Raw genomic sequence first — 19,528 nt, forward strand, 5'->3', positions numbered from 1 at the left:
ACCATTCTGGGCCATTTTGTTTGTTTAAGGCAATTGGGCTTAAGTGACTTGCCCAGGGTCATACAGCTAGAAAGTGTTAAGTGTTTGAGGCCAGATTTGAACTTAGATCCTCCTGACTTCAGGCCTAGTGCTTTATCTACTGCACTACCTACCTGCCCAGATCCAACCATTCTGGAGACAATATAGAACTATGCCCAAAGGGCTATCAAACTGTACATACCCTTTGATGCAGCAGTGCCATTACTGGGTCTGAATTCCAAAGAGATCTTAAAGGAGGGAAAGGGACCCACACATGCAAAAATGTTTGTGGAAGCCCTCTTTATAGTGGCAAGGAACAGGAAATTGGTGGATGCCCGTCAGCTGGAGAATGGCTGAATAAGTTATGGTACATGAATGTTATGGAATATTATTGTTCTGTAAGAAACGACCAGCAGGATGATTTCAGAAAGGCCTGAAGAGACTTACACAAACTGATGCTGAGTGAAATGAGCAGGACCAGGAGATCATTATACACGGCAACAATGATCAATTCTAATGGATGTGGCCCTCTTCAACAATGAGATGATTCAGGCCAGTTTCAATGATCTTGTGATGAAGAGAGACATGTACACCCAGAGAGAAGACTGTGGGAACTGAGGGTGGAACATAGCATTTTCACTCTTCTTATTGTTGTTTTCTTTCTAATTTTTTTTCTTTTTGAGCTGATTTTCCTGTGCAGCAAGAAAACTGTATAAATATGTATACATATATTGGATTTAACATATATTTTGATTTGTTTAAATATATTGGATTACTTGCCATCAGGAGAAGGTGGAAGGAAGTGGAGGAAATTTTGAAACACAAGGTTTTGCAAGAGTCAATGTTGAAAAATTATCCATGCATATGTTGTGAAAATAAAAAGCGTTGATTAAAAAAAATGTGACCCTTTCCTTTTATTCAGATGTGTATAGCTGTATAACTATAGATGAGAGTTAGCTCTAATATAGAATAAGTTATCTGTAAACCATTTTCTGGAACCTAGATTAAATCTTAAACCAAAGAGAAAGTTTAGTTTTCTTTTTCATGAAAAGTCCTATATTGAACGTGGTTGTATAATAGGAAGAGTGATAATGGTACTAGAGGAAGGTCCGGAAAGGTGTCAACTTGTCCATAGTGTGTGGTATTTGGAGGGACAATATACACTGAAGTCACTATCAGAGCCATATATAAAATAGTCCATTCAACCACAGACAAGTCGCTTATCTGGATTGCTCTCTTGCCAGAAGAATTCATTGTCAAGAGGAATTCTAATTCTGTACTAATAACCTCAACAAATTGTCTTGCTTGTCCTACATACATACACTTCCAGCCTCTTATCCACACAGTGAGCTAACTTTCCTTAGAAGGATTCTAGAAACTGGATGAGAAGATGGATTGCCAAACTGGATAGAGGCTCAGCAAAATGACTTACCAGTATTCCTCAGTAATTTTTTATTTTCTCTATTCCTTTTGCAATGAGATAAGAGCTGTTCTTATTCTCTTTCACCTCTTAATCTAAAACAAAACAAAACGTAACAAAACCTGTTTATAAGAGTAAGAAAAAAATAAAAGTCTGAAACCCTGGATGGATTTGGCTGAGACAAATTAGAATGGTAATGAGGCAGAAAGGAGCCCTAGAGATGGCTATTGATTTCACTATGATGGAGCTGGTGGACCAGGCCCTGGAAGAGAATGTGACACTGCATATGCTTTCTTTTGCAAAGGTTATAATGAAAAGAGCAAATGAAATCATAGTGTCTAGATCCTAACTTTAAGTAGGAATTATATATCTTTTGGTTCAATTAACTCAATCCAATAAACATTTGTTAAGCACATTTTATATGCGAGGCCTTAGAGATACAAAGATAAAAACAAATAACAATGCTATATCTTTGGTAAGTTAAAAAAAAACAACCTATGAAGGTCTTGAAGAAAAAATCATGAAACATAATAATTTTATATATATTTATAAAATTTCTCAGTTTTCTCCCCAGTTTTTCTAAGCCATAGCTAGTTTAGGTGAGGCTGAATAAGACAGAAGTTTTAGGAATGTGGGAAGGTTAAAGGACAGGGAGGCAGGAAGGGGAAGGAGGAAAAAAAAAAAAACATTTATTATTTTTGTTTGTTTGTTTTTATTAAACACCTATTATATATGTTCCAGGCACTGTGCTAATCACTTTACAAATATCTCATTTGATCCTCACAACAAGTGTGGGAGATAGATACTGTTAGAGAAATTGAATGTATTAAGTATATTTATAAGAAAACATCTTAGTCCTCAAATGAATAATCATATTTAATTTAGGTAATTGAATATACAAATTTAAGTATTACTTATTTTCTGAGTGTTTCATGATAAGTGTTTAGCCAAGCCCAAGTTAGTGTAAATAGTTTAATATTTAATAAGACCTCATCAATTCAGAATAAATGGGGCTCATCTAGGTTAGTGAAGTGTGATAAGATTCCTAATGTGCAGTTTTATTATTTGTAGGAAAAAGATAATTTTATTTTTTTCAAATTGTTAAGACAGTGAATGGAATGCAATTCCATTTCAGTGTATATAGAGATAAGAATAAACGTCTGTTGATTGATTAAATCACATTAGCTTGGGAGATATTGTATGTCCTGTAAAATAGCAAATGTGACTTCAGATGATCTGTCTAATATCCAGAGCTATGTGTACATGTGTGTGTGTATATGTGTATGTGTATATACACATTATTTATGCATATATGGATATGTATATTTACATACATATCCATATATGCACATTATGCTGTTTGCTGTATTTCAGATAATGTATATAATTGTTCCATAGAAAGAGTGAATCCCAATATGTGCAAAAATGTTTGTGGCAGCTCTTTTTGTAATGGCTAGAAACTGGAAATTGAAGGGATGCCCACCAATTGGAGAATGGCTGAATAAATTGTGGTATATGAATATTATGGAATATTATTGTTCTATAAGAAATGACCAACAGGATGAATACAGAAAGGTCTAGAGAGATATACATCAACTGATGCTAAGTGAAATGAGCAGAACCAACAATACTACATGATGATCAATTCTGATGGAAGTGGTTATCTTCGGCAATGAGAAGATCCAAATCAGTTCCAATTGATCAGTAATGAACAGAACCAGCTACACCCAGAGAAAGAATACTGGGAAATGAGTGTGGACCACAACATAACATTTCCACTCTTTCTGTTATTGTTTGCTTGCATTTTTGTTTTTTTCCTCAGGTTATTTTTACCTTCTTTCTAAATCTGATTTTTCTTATGCAGCAAGATAACTATATAAATATGTATACATATATTGTAGTTAACATATATTTTAACATATTTAATATGTATTGGTCTACCTGCCATCTAGGGAAGGGGGTAGGAGAAAGGGAGGAAAAGTTGGAAGAGAAGGTTTTGCAAGGGTCAATGTTGAAAAATCACCCATGCATGTTTTGTCAATAAAAAGCTATAATAAAATAAATACATAAATGTTAAAAAAAAGAAAAAGAAAAGAAAGAGCAGATCCCACTGACATATTATTTTTTCAAATTTCTAAAGTTGAAACATGATATGGTAGAAAGTGCACCAAACCAGAATGCAGAAGACTTGGGTCTTATAATTACTAGAAGAAAGACCTTAAGCTAGTCACACTACTTATCTGAACTTCAACTTTTCTTAAGTATAAAATGGGAATATAATAATAAAAATTGTTCTAACAACTTCAGAGGCTTACTGTAAGAATCGGATGGCAATTAGCACTGCCCATTGGAATGGAACCTCCATTCCAATTTAAAACGTAGGACCTTTAAAGTCAGCTTCCATGGTTCATTGGAATAAGCATTGAATCTGGAATTTTATATCCAAATCCATGTTTCAAATTCAGTTTTACCCCTCACAACCTCCCTTTCTGATCTTGAGGACCTCATTTAACCTCTCTGGGCTTCAGTGTCCTCAGCTGTAAATTGACAAAGTTGGATTACATGACTTCTCAGATTCCTTCCAGTTCCAAAGGTATCATTTTGGTAAGATCTCCTCCCTCATGGCAGAAAAATAGAGGCAAAAAACCATCTCTGCTCCTAAGGAGCTTACGATCCTATGAGGAAGATAATATGTAAATAGTTCAGCATGCAATAATTAACAGAGTAGGAGAATTAAAGAGTGGTTGAGCAAGGCTTCCTGTAAGAAGTGAGATCTTGGAATGTAAAGGAAGCAAGAGAGGTCAGTACCCAGAGAGTAGGAATAAGAAGATTTTTTTCATGGGGAACAACAATGGAAAATACTGGAAGTTGAGAGATTAAGAGTCTTAGTCAAGAAACAATCAGTAGGCCATTTTGGTTCAGTTTGGCAAGAGGAATTTATAATGTAGAGACAAAAATAATAGGATAAAATAGAGAGGGCAGATCCAAGATGGCAAATTAGAGTCATCCCAGCTGAATTCTCAACATTGTCCTCCAAACAAGTTTAAAATAATGACTTAAATAAAATTTTCAAGTGGCAAAGCCAACAAAAAGTTAAGGTGAGACATTTTTCCAATCTAAAAAATTCATTAGCAGAAGTTCATTATGCTGGATTGGAAGCCTGTCCAGAGTCCAGACATGGGTTGATAGCAACAGCTCTGAAAGTTTTCAGCCCAAAGATTAGGTAAGCAAATTGTCAGGGAAAAGGGGACTCTTTTGGTGGCACTGAGTATAGCTGGCACTGACTGGCAACTTTTTTATCTATATGTAGTTGTGGATTACAGTTCCAGGGTAAGAAAAACACAAGAAAGTCTCAAGAAAGCAGAAACTCTGGTCTAAATTCCAAAGCAAAAAAAAGCCCTAGCTCTTGTAACTGCAGAGGATCAGGAGCCCTTCCTAGGTAAATACCAGAGCACAGACCAGAAAAGCAGTGATCACATCACTTTGAAAGCACCAGAAATTTGCAGAACCACAGATTTAATTCTGGAAGCAGCACCATGAAAAGCCTTGAAATTTGGGGTAATACTTCCTCAACTCAAGGTGAATAGAGCCCAATTTTAACCTAAAGTTGAAAGTTGAGAAATAGGCTGGAAAAATGAGCAAGCAACAGTACCAAAAAGAATTGGACCATAAAAAAGTTATTGCAATAGCAAAGAAGACCAAGAGATAAACTCAGAAGAAGACAATGGAAAAACAGCTGCAAAGAAAAATGCTAACTGAACTCAAGCTTAACAAGAATTCCTAGGAGAGTTAAAGAAAAAAAGCATGGTAGAAGAAAATTTGGAAAAAGAAATGAGTGAAGCAAGGAAATGATGAAAAGAGAATTAATAGCTTAGCAAAACAAGGCAAAAAGTAGTACTAAGGAAAATATCAATTTATTTATTTTTTGAATTTTTTTATTTTAGCTTTTTAATGACAGAACATATGCATGAGTGATTTTTCAACACTGCCCCTTGCAATCACTTCTGTTGCAACTTTTCCCTTCCTTCCTTCCACCCCCTTCCCTAGAAGGCAGGCAATCTCATACATGTTAAACATGTTAAGATATATCTTAAATACAATATATGTATACACATTTATACAGTTCTTTTGTTGCACAAAAAAAGCGGATTGAGAAAGGTAAAAATAACCTAGGAAGAAAAACAAAAACGTAAGCAGTCCACATTCATTTCCCAGTGTTCTTTCTCTGGGGATAGCTGGTTCTGTTCATCACTGATCAATTGGAACTGAATTGGATCCTCTCATTGCGGAAGATAGCCATTTCCATCAAAATTGATCCTCATATAGTATTGTTGTTGAAGTGTATAATGATCTCCTGGTTCTGCTCATTTCACTTAGCATCAGTTCATGTAAGTCTCTCCAAGCCTCTCTGTATTCATCTTGCTGGTCATTTATTACAGAACAATAATATTCCATAACATTCATATACCACAGTTTATTCAGCCATTCTCCAATTGATGGGCATTCCTTCAATTTCTAGTTTCTAACCACTACAGAAAGGGCTGCTACAAACATTTTGGCACATACAGGTCCCTTTCCCTTCTTTAGTATCTCTTTGGGGTATAAGTCCAGTAGAAACACTGCTGGATCAAAGGGTATGCACAGTTTGATAACTTTTTGAGCATAGTTCCAAATTGCTTCCAGAATGGCTGGATATATTCACAATTCAACCAACAATGCTTCAGTGTCCTAGTTTTCCCGCATCTCCTCCAATATTCGTCATTATCTTTTCCTGTCATCTTAACCGATCTCAGAGGTGTACAGTGGTATCTCAGAGTTGTCTTAATTTGCAGGAAATATCAATTTAAAAAACAGAATTGTCTTAATGGTAAAAGAGGTACAAAATTTCACTGAAGAAAATAATTCCTTAAAAATTAGAACAGGGCAAGGAGAAACTAATGACTCCATGAGTTATCAAGAAATAATAAAACAAAGTCAAAAGAATTGAAACAACTGAAGAAAATATAAAATATCTCATCAAAAAAACAATTTGTTTTGGGCCAGAATTCTGAACTTGAAACAAAGATTCTTACAAGGTGCTAAGTCAGTGGAATTGATAAAGATAATGGTTGTTCAGTTTAACATGGTGCTTAATAGTTCTCTAAGTTCAGTATGATTGATTAATCTTACAACAAATAATGGTTTCCTAGTGATATAATGATTAGTTTGTACTCAGTGTAGAGCATATAAGCCAGGGTCAGAGCCAGATTCATTCAGAGCCAGAGAGGACAAGAGGACTGGAGGCGGGAGCTCAAGCACTTGGAGCCAAGGAGAGCCACATTCATTCCATTTTCAATCAGGCTCCTGGTGGCTGGCCTCCTGCACTTCCTCACTAAGACCAAGGCTGAACTGAAAGGCTCTCCAGAAAGCTGGCCTGGACCCCAGGCAAGAAAATTAGATTGTGAAGGAGATAATAAAGGATTTGGACTTCAACACTTGGCTATTCTCATGGTGATTACTCAGCTGAAAGGAAGGGTGCTCAGAGACCTCCAGAAAACCAAACCAAGAACTAAAACCAAAAATAGATCGAGAGAAATAATTTAAGAATTCTTGGACTATCTGAAAACCATGACAAAAGAGAAGAGCCTTGACATCACATTTCAAGAAATTATCAAGGAAAACTGACCTGATATCTCAGAGGATAATACAGAAATTGAAAGAATTCACTTGAAGGCCTCATTTCTCAAATATATAGAGAACTGAAACAAATTTGTAAAAGTACAAGTCATTCCCTAACAGATAAATGACCAAAGGATATGAACAGGTAATTTTCAGAAGAAGAAATCAAAGCTATCTATAGTCATATGTGAAAAAATTGTTCTAGATGATTTTGATTAGAGAAATGCAAATTAAAACAGCTCTGAGGTACCACTTCAGATCTATCATATTGGCTAATGTAAAATAATAATAATAAAAGGAAAATAACAAATGTTGGAGATGTGGGAAATTAGGGATATTAATGCTCTGTTAGTGCATTTCCAAATTGCTCCAACCATTCTAAAGAACAATTTGGAACTCTGTCCTAAAGGCTATAAAATTGTGACCCAGCAATAGTACGATTCGGTCTATATTTTTTAAAGTTGTTTTTTTTTTTTTAAATGTACAATACCTCTTTTTATGGTGGCAAACTACAATTGGAAATTGAGGGGAGGTCCATTAATTGGGGAATGGCTGAACAAGTTGTGGTATATGATTGTGATATAATATTATAAGAAATAACATGCTTTCAGAAAAACCTGGATTTATATGTCTGATGCAAAGTGAAGTGAGCAGAACCAGAACACACAGTAACAGCAATATTGTACATTTACAATAAGTTGTAAATGATTAAGCTATTCTGATCAATATAGCTGAATCCAAGATAATTCCAAAGGACTTATGATGAAAAATGCTCTAGAGAAAGAATAATGGAGTCTAAATACATATTGAAGCATACTTTTTAAATTTCATTTTTCTTGTTTGTATTTTTGTGTGCATTTTCTTTAGCAAAATAGCTAATATGGAAATGTTTTGTATGATTTCACATATATAACAAATATATTTTTTGCTATCTTAATAGTTGAGGTAGAGATGGGAAGGAGGAAGAGAATGTTAAAGGAATTTTTCACATGAATCCAACCATTCTGGAGAGCAATCTGGAATTATGCCCAAAAAGTTATCAAACTGCATACTCTTTGATCCAGCAGTGTTACTTCTGGACTTATATCCCAAAGAAATACTAAAGAAAGGAAAGGGACCTGTATGTGCCAAAATGTTTGTGGCAGCCCTATTTGTAGTGGCTAGAAGCTGGAAAATGAATGGATGCCCATCAATTGGAGAATGGCTGGGTAAATTGTGGTATATGAACATTATGGAATATTATTGTTCTGTAAGAAATGACCAGCAGGATGAATACAGAGAGGACTGGCGAGACTTACATGAACTGATGCTAAGTGAGATGAGCAGAACCAGGAGATCATTATACACTTCGACAACGATATTGTATGAGGATGTATTCTGATGGAAGTGGATTTCTTTGACAAAGAGAAGATCTAACTCAGTTTCAATTGATCAATGATGGACAGAAATAGCTACACCCAAAGAAAGAACACTGGGAAATGAATATAAACTGCTTGCATTTTTGTTTTTCTTCCCGGGTTATTTATACCTTCTGAATCCAATTCTCCCTGTGCAACAAGAGAACTGTTCGGTTCTGCACACATATATTGTATCTAGGATATACTGTAACCTATTTAACATGTAAAGGACTGCTTGCCATCTGGGAAAGGGGGTGGAGGGAGGGAGGGGGAAAATCGGAACAGAAGTGAGTGCAAGGGATAATGTTGTAAAAAATTACCCTGGCATGGGTTCTGTCAATAAAAAATTATCATAAAAAATAAAAAAATTAAAAAGAAATTGTTCACATGTAATTGAGAAATGTTTAATGAAATACATTTGTAAAAATATAGGGAGGGAGGTGATGAGGGAAGAATCAGAATAAATTCTGGATAGAAAGAAAGGGATGGAAACTCGGAGGCAAAATCAGTAAGACCTAGCAACTAATTGAATTTAAGCAATCAAGAAGCATCTAAGTACTTACTATGAGTTGGGGGATGAAGGAAAAAACAAGTCCAGAAAGCCACTATGGTGATGCCTTCAACAGAACTTGGAAGATATGGGGAATGGATGGCTTTATATGGAAAGATCATTTTTTTGACGTGCTAATGAGATGTCCATGTGGAGGTGTCCAGCAGGCAAGTGATGATGTGAGGTTGAGAAATATTTATAGTAGAAATTGTTGCATCTATGGGAGGTGATGAGGTCACTAAGGAAGAGGGGAGAAAAATAAAAGAAAGAAAGGACCCAAAATAGAAGGGGGTGAGGGTAGGGGGTGGGGGTGGAGAGGGGCGCCGCCCACGCTTGGGGTGTGGGAGGTGAGGATCTTGCCACAGATGAGGCTGAGAAAGAACGATCTGGAGGAAAGCCAGGAGAAAGCGGGGCTTTGGAAATGATCGAGGGTGGGCATAAGAAAAGGGTCATCAACGACATCGGAAGCTGTCTGAAGAACGAGAAGAGGCTGTCATAATAAGATGGAAAGCTTCCCTGTGGCGCCAGGGTGGCTGTCATGTGACGTCGGTCCGATGTCAGATCACAAGGTACTGAGAAGACACAAGGAGGGAGTTGACACCGACGGGGAACAATTCCACGTTTGGTAGCAAAAGAGATACTTTCTTCCAAAGAAAAAGATCGGAGCCGCGAGCATTATCTGCATAGCAAGCAGATAATTCGCAAATTGTCAAGATTAATTTGGGCTCCCAGAGAAAATATCACGAAAGGGACTTCCTTCCTGAGGGTGCAGAATGTCGGGTGCGCTGCCAGGTTCTGTGTTAGTTTGGGTTTAATTTTATTTATTTTTTTTCTTTTTTAACATTGTGTATGTGGGGGTGGGGCGCTTGTCCTCCGGAAATGGCTATGATTTAAAAACAAGAAAGTATCCTCAGTAACAGGAAGAGGGGAGAGTGTGGAGAAAAGAAAAATTTTAGTCGGGCTGCCTCTAGTCTCTTCCCTGCCAGATCCATCTCTCATTTAGCCACACAATTTGTTGTTATTCAGTTGTTGCAGTCGTGTCCGGCTCTTCCTCACCCTATTTGGGGTTTTCTTGGCAGAGATACTGGAATGGTTTGCCATTTCCTTCTCCAGCTCATTCTACAGATGAGGAAAATGAGGGAAACACAGGGTTAAGTGACTTGCCCAGGGTCACATAGGTATCTACTGGTACCCAGCTTCCTTTTTGGCCACACAATAGCTATTCTTTTTTTTATTATTATTTATTTTAAATTTTTAAAAAAATAATTATAACTTTTTATTGACAGAACCCATGCTAGGGTAATTTTTTACAACATTATCCCTTGCACTCACTTCTGTTCCGATTTTTCCCCTCCCTCCCTCCACCCCTTCCCCCAGATGGCAAGCAGTCCTTTACATGTTAAATGTGTCACAGTATATCCTAGATACAATATATGTGTGCAGAACTGAACAGTTTTCTTGTTGCACAGGGAGAATTGAATTCAGAAGGTATAAATAACCCGGGAAGAAAAACAAAAATGCAAGCAGTTTGTATTCATTTCCCAGTGTTCTTTCTCTGGGTGTAGCTGCTTCTGTCCATCAGTGATCAATTGAAACTCAGTTAGGTCTCTGTCGAAGAAATCCACTTCCATCAGAATACATCCTCAAACAGTATCGTTGTTGAGGTATATAATGCTCTCCTGGTTCTGCTCATTTCACTTAGCATCAGTTCATGTAAGTCTCGCCAGTCCTCTCTGTATTCATCCTGCTGGTCATTTCTTACAGAACAATAATATTCCATAATATTTATATACCACAATTTACCCAACTATTCTCCAATTGATGGGCAGCCACAATAACTATTCTTAAATCACAAGTCTGATCATCTCCCTCTCCTCTAGTATTTCCTTTGGTATTCCCTTATTTCGTCTAGGATAAAATACTAACTGTCCTGTTTTGTTGCATTTCTGGTTCTCACCTATTTTTCTAAGCAACTTGATCTAACTCCCTTCTCATGTACTCTTTTTTTTTTTTTTTAAATAACTTTTTATTGATAGAACGCATGCCAGGGTAATTTTTACAGCATTATCCCTTGCATTCACTTCTGTTCCGATTTTCCCCCTCCCTCCCTCCACCCCCTCCCCCAGATGGCAAGCAGTCCTTTACATGTTGAATGGGTTGCAGTATATCCTAGATACAATATATGTGTGCAGAACCGAACAGTTCTCTTGTTGCACAGGGAGAATTGAATTCAGAAGGTAAAAATAACCCGGGAAGAAAAACAAAAATGCAAGCAGTTTACATTCATTTCCCAGTGTTCTTTCTCTGGGTGTAGCTGCTTCTGTCCATCTTTGATCACCTTCTCATGTACTCTTAAAGAAAAAAAGTCTTTTTTAGACAGACAAACCTGTTTGTTGCTTCTTGTAGGCATTTCATCTCCTACATTCACACCTTTGAAGAGACTCTCCTCCTGTGCCAGAGACACTCTCTCCTTACCTCTGCCCTTATTGACTTCCTATCTGTACTCAAGGCTTCAGGCAAGAGCTGCCTCTTTTAGAAGTCTTTTCCTGTAAATCTCCTATTTGTTAGAGGGTTTGCCTCCTACCTCTGACTGTGCAATCAAGTAAATCATATACCCTTTTAATGATCTAGATCAGAAGTTCTCAGACTTGGAGCTTCAGCACCTCTTTATGCTCTTGAAAATCACTGAGGACTCCAAAGAGCTTTGGTTTATATGGGTTATGTCTAGTGAAATCTTACTATATTGGAAATTAAAATATCTCAGTATTATTAGGAAAATAGTTTTGATCTCATAGTCCCCCTCTCCTGACATACTTTGAGAATGATTGTTGTAGGCAAGATCTTCACAACCACCTTGGAAGGTAGGTGTTATTATTATCCCAATTTTAAAAATGAGGAAAATAAGACAGAAGTCAAGTGACTTGCCAAGTTAAGTGACTTGTTCACTAAGTGTCTGAGGTTGGATATGAATTTGGTTCTCTCTGATTTCAGATCCAATACTGTATCTATTGGGCCACCTCTACTAATGCATTCATATATACAGGCCTTATCCCTTATTTTTGTGTGTATTTTTAAACCTCCATTTGCCTCAGTTTATTCATCTGTAAAATGGGAATAATAATAGCATCTATCTCCCAGAGTTTTTGTGAAGATAAAATGAGATAGACAGATAGATAAATAGGTAGGTAGAAAATGTTTACTTTTCTGTGTACCTGTTTCTTCCCCCAGTAGAATGTAAGCTCCTTGAAAGCAGTGTTTAATAAATGTTTATTGACTAAATGGCACATAATAAGCCCTTGAGAAATACTTTTATTTTTAATGAGGTAATTTCAGGTGGCTCATTCTAACAAGAAAGTCTTTTTTGTTTCTCTCCCTTTTGAAAATGCTATATCTTGGCCTTAGCTACTAAATTAACCTTAATACTGAGTATAAATAAAAGGAAAAACACTGCTTTTTCCCCTGAGACCCATTTCTGTGGTCCCTAGTGACTTCCTGGGCAGATCTCAACAAAGTCAATAGGGCCCTAAAAGTTAATGCTGTTTCTGCTAGCCCTCTGGGGACAACTAAAATATGCATGCACAATTGATGTGTTTGTAGATGCTTTTCTGTGCAAATATTTCCCTAAGCATTTCATATGCTGACAATCTTTGTCAGTTCTGTGTTGCTGGATTTATTTTGGCCTCAGCTGTTGTGTCCTCCAAAGGTCTGGATCCCTAAATGTTAGCGGCAATGGTAGGGGGATTCATTTATTTTCACAAAGAGACATTCTCTCTCTGCTATGTTTTATCTTTTTCTTCAGCTTATTGTTAGTAAATGAACACTTATTAAAAGTCATTGGATTTAAGGAACTATACCAAATGAAACTTTCAAATGTTTTGATTCTAGAGCCTAGGGAACTGTGTGGTATAGTGGAGTGAGCCCTGGATTTGAGGCAAGAGCATCTAGGATCAGGTCTTACTCTGCCTCTCACTTGCTATGGGACCTTAAACAAACCACTTTACTTTTCTGAACTTTATTAGTTTTTTCATCTACAAAATTAACCAATCAACATTTTAAAAATATCTAGTATTTTCTAGGTACTGTACTGGGGAGCTGAAGATTAAAAAAACAAAAACAAAAAAAAAGTGAATGAGGATGCTTTTATTATGTGCTTCAAAGGCTGTGGTGAGAATTAAATATTTTACTCCAAGTAGTTTGAAAATCTCATCAGATGTTACCACAATTATTATTGCTCCAAAACTAAAAAGAATCTTGATTTCATAGAATTACTTGGTTCACTGAAGTAATCACACCCACAACCTTTCATCCTGTTCAACTCTTGACTGTATTCTCTTAGAAATTCTCTAGTCAACCCACCCACTTGGAGACCACCATCTTTTCCCCTTGACATTGCAGGGATAGCACACAAGCTCTCCATTGGTTATCCCTCTTTATCACTTTATGTAATTGGTCTACATCATTTTTCTTAATCATGTATTTCTCTAACGATATCCTTCACAACTCTTCTTCTGTACAGTTGTTTGTTTATTTTCTAATTAAGAGCGTCAGTCAAATAGCACAGTGAATAGAGTGACAAGCCTAGAGTCAAGAAGATCTGAATTCAAATCCAGAGTCAAACACTTACTAGCTCTATGATTCTGGGCAAGTCACTTAACCTTTGTTTGCCATTTATAAAATGGAGGTGACAATAGTACCTACAGGATTATTATGAGGATCAATTGAGATAACATTTATAAAGTCCTTAGTACAGTATTTGGCAGAGATGTTGGTTATCATCATTCTATTGCAACCTGTCATTCACTATCCATCTCTCCATTGCCCTATACATTGCCCTTGATTTCAAATCTTCAAAAGTTGTATTATTCTCCATAGCATCACTGAAACAATACGGATGGTATTGTTCTCACTCAAATTAGTATCGAATGTAAAAAGCACTCAATAAAATGACGGGTACATAATAGGTGTGATATAAATGTTTATTCCTTGTTCTTTGCTATAATACAACACTGATTATTTTGGTTGGTGCAGAGTAAATTCAGAGAAACAAAAATTTTGCAAAGTTTTGGTTACAGTAGTATATTCCTTTGTATTTTCTTTCCACTTCTTGACCTTATTGAGATACACTATTTCTTTAGAAAATAACAAAGCATTTTGAATTATTTAAAAAAAAAAAAAGCTTATTCCCTTCCCCTTTTTCCACCACTCAGAAGCCTCTGCAATGCTCCCTGGACTCAAGGCAATCAGTACAATGTCATCCACAGACAGACACATTGGAAGAAATTAGCCACCTAGGGAATCTCTGATCTGAACCTTGTGCTGGACATTCTCCATGACAGAAGTAAATATTTCTGGTAAGCATATAGCTCCCTGTTTTATTCCTCTTTTGATTACTGTAATCAGAAGGTTCTCAAAAGATCATTGCAAGTTTCAAGAGATCTTTTGAGATTTAGCTAAGTATGAGAGAGACTTTGTTGAAAGAGAAGCTTTAAGGTTGCATTTTATTTAAAATTCAACATATAATAAGTATAATGATAATCTTGTATTCTCTGTGCCTTTCAGTCCATTGTGGAATAAAAATGTGGTCTGTTGCAGAATAACATTTATAAAAACTTACCAACTCTCTTTCCACAATATCATTAAGATTTGTTCCATATGTATAAATCTCATAACAATTTTGTAAGAGATGAGAAAGCAGATATATTGGCCAATACTTACTGATATTTTATCAATTGTCATTTTTTATATTAGCTTTTTCTCCCCTTTAATAGTTTAAGAAATGGTTTCTGAAAACCTTCATAATCATGTCACCTTTGGCCCAGACCTCCACAGTGGATGCTTGCCTTCTTCTACATTTTCTTTATTGTTATTTTTGCTTCTTCATGTAAAATTCATTGGGGATTGTGATACGAGTATGAAAAAGTCTAAATGTGATAGATCTACTGTAAGAGAAAATATTATGCTGTGGGAATCCTGACAGATACTTCTTTAAAAAAATTTTTTTTTAAACTTCTGCATTAGCCCCTTGTTTAAAAAAAAAAAAAAGGCAGCAAGGAAAAAATATGCTTTTTCAATCTTGTAGAATCAACTCTTTCTTTGGAGATACTTAATATTTTTCATCATGAATCATTGGAATTGTTGTGAATCACTGTTCTGATCAGAGTTGCTAAGTCTCTTACAGTTGATTATCATTACTATGCCACTTTTACGATGTACTTTTGTTTTTCTGATACCTGCTTACTTCACTTTGTATCAGTTCATTTTTGTCTTACCAGGTTCTTCTGAAACCATTCTTTTCATCATTACAACAAAATAGTTCCATCACCATTACATATCACAACTTGTTTAACCATTCCTCCATTAATGGATATCACCTCAGTTTTTAATTCTTTACCTCCACAAGAAGAGCTGCTACAAATAGTTTTTGTACATATTCTACCAGCTCTTCTTGACATATACTATTTGTTTTTCTTTATCTATTTGTCTTATTTTGATCTCTTACCAAGCTTTCTTGCTAAACTTCTTCTCTCCTCTACTTTTTATGGTAATTTAGCACATAAGCTATCATTCTGTTTTAAGACTTTTTGAAATTTTCTTTTTTTTATTATCATGAATTTGACCAACAACCAAATGTGATTTTTCCATATACAACGAGGAACAAGAGGAAAAAAGAATTATATATAAAGCTGCAGATCTCTATTCTGGACAGCTTTTTTTAAAGTATATATTAAATTTAATTTTCAACACTGACCCACTTGTCTGTTTCTTCTCTGTTGTCTTTCATATATATATTTTAAATATTGGCTTTCCTTTCTTATTTCTTTTGGCATTTCTATCACTGTCACTTTTTTCTCTAAACTGCTTCCTCTCCTTTCCCCCATAATAAAGGCCCTCCTTCAAAATAAATACAGATAGCCAAGCAAAACAAATCCAAATATTGGCCATGTGTGAAAATGTATCTCATTCTGTACCTCTTCTTTCTGCTAAAGAGAGATAAAACATAATTCATTTTAAGGCTTTCAAAGTTATGGTTTATTCATTTCTTTGATCAGAATTCTTAAGTCTTTCATAGTTCTTTTTTTTTTTTTTTTTAACTTTTTATTGACAGAACCCATGCCAGGGTAATTTTTTACAACATTATCCCTTGCACTCACTTCTGTTCCGATTTTTTCCCTCCCTCCCTCCACCCCCTCCCCTTGATGGCAAGCAGTCCTATACATGTTAAATATGTTGCAGTATATCCTAGATACAATATATGTGTGCAGAACTGAACAGTTCTCTTGTTGCACAGGGAGAATTGGATTCAGAAGGTATAAATAACCTGAGAAGAAAAACAGAAATGCAAGCAGTTTATATTCATCTCTCAGTGTTCTTTCTTTGAGTGTAGCTGCTTCTGTCCATCCTTGATCAATTGAAACTGAATTAGCTCTCTTTATCGAAGAGATCCCCACTTCCATCAGAATACATCCTCAAACAGTATCATTGTTGAGGTATATAATGATCTCCTAGTTCTGCTCATTTCACTTAGCATCAGTTCATGTAAGTCTCGCCAGTCCTCTCTGTATTCATCCTGCTGGTCATTCATTACAGAACAATAATATTCCATAACATTCATATACCACAATTTACTCAACCATTCTCCAATTGATGGACATCCTTTCATTTTCCAGCTTCTAGCCACTACAAACAGGGCTGCCACAAACATTTTGGCACATACAGGTCCCTTTCCCTTCTTTAGTATCTCTTTGGGGTATAAGCCCAGGAGAAACACTGCTGGATCAAAGGGTATGCACAGTTTGATAATTTTTTGAGCATAGTTCCAAATTGCTCTCCAGAATGGCTGGATATGTTCACAATTCCACCAACAATGTATCAGTGTTCCTGTTTTCCCACATCCCCTTCAACATTCCACATTGTCTTTCCCTGTCATTCTAACCAGTCTGACAGGTGTGTAGTGGTATCTCAGAGTTGTCTTAATTTGCATTTCTCTGATTAATAATGATTTGGAGCATATTTTCATATGGCTAGGAATAGTTTCAATTTCTTCATCTGAGAATTGTCTGTTCATATCCTTTGACCATTTATCAATTGGAAAATGGCTTGATTTCTTATAAATTAGAGTCAGTTCTCTATATATTTTGGAAATGAGGCCTTTATCAGAACCTTTGACTGTAAAAATGTTTTCCCAGTTTATTGTTTCCCTTCTAATCTTGTCTGCATTTGTTTTGTTTGTACAAAAGCTTTTCAATTTGATATAATCAAAGTTTTCTATTTTGTGGTCAATAGTGATCTCTAGTTCTTCTTTGGTCATAAATTCCTCCCTCTTCCACAGGTCTGAGAGGTAAACTATCCTGTGATCTTCCAATTTATTTATAATCTCATTCTTTATGCCTAGGTCATGAACCCATTTTGACCTTATCTTGGTGTACAGTGTTAAGTGTGGGTTAATGCCTAGTTTCTGCCATACTAATTTCCAATTTTCCCAGCAATTTTTGCCAAATAATGCATTCTTATCCCAAAAACTGGTCTTTGGGTTTGCCAAACACTAGATTATTAAAGTTATTGGCTGTTTTGTCCTTTGAACCTAACCTATTCCATTGATCAACTAGTCTATTTCTTAGCCAATACCAGATGGTTTTAGTAACTGCTGCTTTATAATATAATTTTAGATCTGGTATAGCTAGGCCACCTACATTTGATTTTTTTTTCATTAATTCCCTTGAAATTCTTGACTTTTTGTTTTTCCATATGAACTTTGTTGTTATTTTTTCTAGGTCATCATTTCATAGTTCTTTTCATTTAAAATGTTCTAGCCACATAAATTGTTCTTTTCTGCTCACTTCACTTAGAATAACTTCATACAAATCTTCCCGGGTTTTTCTGACTCCATTCCTTTTGTCATTTCTTAAAGCACAGTAGTCCATTACTTTCTACTTTTTCCAACCTTTCCCCATTGATGGACAAATTCTTTGCTTCAGTAAATACTGCTATAAATATTATTGTACACATTGATTCCCTCAATCTTTGATCTCTTTGGGGATATTTATCTAATAGATGTATCTCTCATTCTAAAGGTATACACAGTATAATGATTTGGGCTGTATGGTTCCTAATTATGATCCAGAATGGCTGGACAAATTTAAAGCTCCACTAACAGTATAGCAACATACCTGCCCTCCCATAATCACTTCAACAATCGTCATTTTCTCTTTTTGTCACTCTTCTAAAAATTTTAGACATAAGATAGACCTTAGAATTTTTAAAATTTGCATTCATTAGTACTTTGAAGCAGTGGAATCAAACTCAGAAATGAAGGGCCATTATCCCTGTGGGTGCTCATTGACTTAGAAAATCAAGAAAACTAAAACTCTATTTTATTAAATATTTCCCTATCATATTTTAATTTGATTCAGGTTCATTGGGGAATTGTAGGTCCACATGTAGCTGAAAACTCTGCTTTGAAGCATTTCCTCCCCAATTTAAATAGTATTTTATTTTTCCAAATATATGTAAAGATATTTTTCAACATTCATTTTTGTAAGATTTTGTGTTCCAAATTTTTCTCCCTCCCTGTCTTGTCTTCCCCCTCCCCAAGAAAGCAAGCAATTTGATACAAGTTAAATAGAACATTTTTTATAGTTGTTCATATCTTGCATTTCTTCTTATAGGAATTGCTTGTTATTATTCTTACATCATTTGTTGGAGAATGATATCCTCATATATTTGAATCAATTTCATATGTGTCTTAGATATCTCTTTACTGGAGAAATTTGCTATAAATATTTTACTATTGAACTGTTTCCCTTTCAGTTCTAAATACATTGATTTTTGTTTATGTGAACACTATTTAATTGTATTTAATCAAAACTGTCTATTTTATCTCCGATGATCCTTTCTACCCATTGGTTTTTCCCCTATAAATAAATGTAAAAGGCATGTCCCTCTATGATTCTCTAATTTGTTTATAATACAACTTTTTATATATAAGATATGTGTCCATTTGAAGTTATTATGGTATATGCTATGAAGTTTTATTTTAAATCTAATGACTGATTTTCTTTTTTCATTGTAAATTCCTTAATGGCTTGATCAATTTCTTTTTCTGAGACCAGTTTACTTAGATTCTCTATTCCTTGTTCTATTCATCTGTTTTTTTATATTTCTATAAATACTCATTTACTTTACTCAAGTTGCCTATTTTAGTGTCATATAATTGTATAAAATAGTTTGTAATAATTTCCATTATTTCCTCTAAATTTTTATGAATTCTGCTTTTTTCATCTTTAATCTTGGCCTTTTGGTTTTTCTTTCTTTTTAAAAATCAGATAAGCTAATGGTTTATCTATTTTTATTAGTTCTTAAAACTAGCTTCATTTATTAATTCAGTGAACTTGCTTATTTTCAATTGTAGCTCTTCTTTTCCAGAATTTATGTTTATATTTTGTCTTTGGTCACTTTTTATTTGTATATTTTCTGTTTCTTTTTAGT

The sequence above is a fragment of the Antechinus flavipes genome, chromosome 2 (genome assembly GCF_016432865.1).
Source record: "Antechinus flavipes isolate AdamAnt ecotype Samford, QLD, Australia chromosome 2, AdamAnt_v2, whole genome shotgun sequence".
Classification (NCBI taxonomy): domain Eukaryota; kingdom Metazoa; phylum Chordata; class Mammalia; order Dasyuromorphia; family Dasyuridae; genus Antechinus; species Antechinus flavipes.